The sequence below is a fragment of the Limulus polyphemus genome, unplaced genomic scaffold (genome assembly GCF_000517525.1).
Source record: "Limulus polyphemus unplaced genomic scaffold, Limulus_polyphemus-2.1.2 Scaffold814, whole genome shotgun sequence".
Taxonomy (NCBI): domain Eukaryota; kingdom Metazoa; phylum Arthropoda; class Merostomata; order Xiphosura; family Limulidae; genus Limulus; species Limulus polyphemus.
This window is the reverse complement of record NW_013666424.1, coordinates 199577-201240: the sequence shown is the minus strand read 5'-3', so window position 1 is coordinate 201240 and position 1664 is coordinate 199577.

Here is a 1664-nt window from a genome sequence, read left to right as displayed (position 1 = left end):
GATTTTTCGCGCTAAGCTACAAAAATAGTTGTTTGTGCAAAGTAGTCCCCAATTTTGAAGTGACAAACTAGAGGAAATACAGCTAGCCAAAGTCATCCACCACCACAAGTTTTTTGGTCTAATTCTGTTCTAACCGAATAGTGGAGCTTGACTGTCACTCCTATATCTCGCCCATCTCAAAGTTCTGAGAGCATTTTTGCGGGAACGGGCCGTGAACCATGAATTATCAGATTCACAGTCCAAGCACACTAACAATTATACCAAGCTCGGCCACAAAACAGAATAAAACGTACTGATTATGAAAAAAAAATGTATGTTACTTAAAGTAGCTTGAGGTTTTTTTTTGTTTTTTACATAGACTAATTAATCATACACGTATAATATAATTAAATGCCCTATATTTACGAAATTCTGATATGTCCTCAAATATAAAGTTAAAATAATATTTTCAAAAACCAGAATACCATATACTTTTCTAAACCATTGTTGATAGAATTATTTCTAGACGTTAGCTGACCACTATAAAAAATTGAATATGTTCATTACGTTTTATTCGTTGCTGAAAGCACGTTCTTTCCTGAGGGAAAACGTATTGTTTCGAAGTGAAGGTTTGATTCAAACTCAATATCCAGATACGTATCAAATACAGCTCGAGGGTAAGATTCTCAAATGTTTACTTTTACAATATAAAACAAACTTCGCATCATAATAGAATCGAAAATCAATTTAGATACCATTCCCCCTTCCATAACACTGCCCCCCCAGTAGCACAGCGGTATGTCTGCAGACTTACAACGCTAGAATCCGGGTTTCGATACCCGTGGCGGGCAGAGCACAGATAGCCCATTGTGTAGCTTTGTGCTTAATTACAAACAATCCATAACACTGCGATCTTCTACAAAAGTTGTCATCGGTCCTATCAGACGCCACGATTACACGTGGTAAGTTAATGTTGTTGTTATGGATTTCGCGCAAAGCTACACGAGGGCTATCTGCGCTAGCCGTCCCTAATTTAGCAGTTAGAGGGAAGGCAGCAAGTCATAACCACCCACCGCCAACTCTTGGGCTACTCTTTTTACCAACGAATAGTGGGATTGACCGTCACGTTATAACGCCCCCACGGCTGAAAGGGCGAGCATGTTTGGTGTGACGGGGATTCGAACCCGCTACCCACAGATTGCGAGTCGAGCGCCCTAACCACCTGGCCATGCCGGGGCCTTAACCGTCTGAACGAATTAAATACTATTCGAAAAGATGCCAATTGTAGACGCTCTTACAAAATGTTTTTTTCTTATCTTTTGGAACTACACATTACTTGTTTCAGTGATACTTTAGGCATAGTAGACCCAGTATGTTTGAGAACTTTAATGTTTGTTTGTTTTGTTTTTTAATTATTCACAAAGCTACACAAGGGCTATCTGTGCTCTGCCCACCACGGGTATCGAAACCCGGTTTCTAGCGTTGTAAGTTGGCAGACATACCGCTGTGCCAAAAGAGGACGACGTTTCGGCTTCTATACAGAGGCATTATACATAATTATTTTTGCGTCATCGAGATCATGTGATTCTCACGCTCTCTACTTTCTAGAATTATCCTGTACTTTGGCGAATGTTCTAGTTCTTGCTGGATATAGGGTGGTCGGGTATATAAAAGAGGGGGACAAC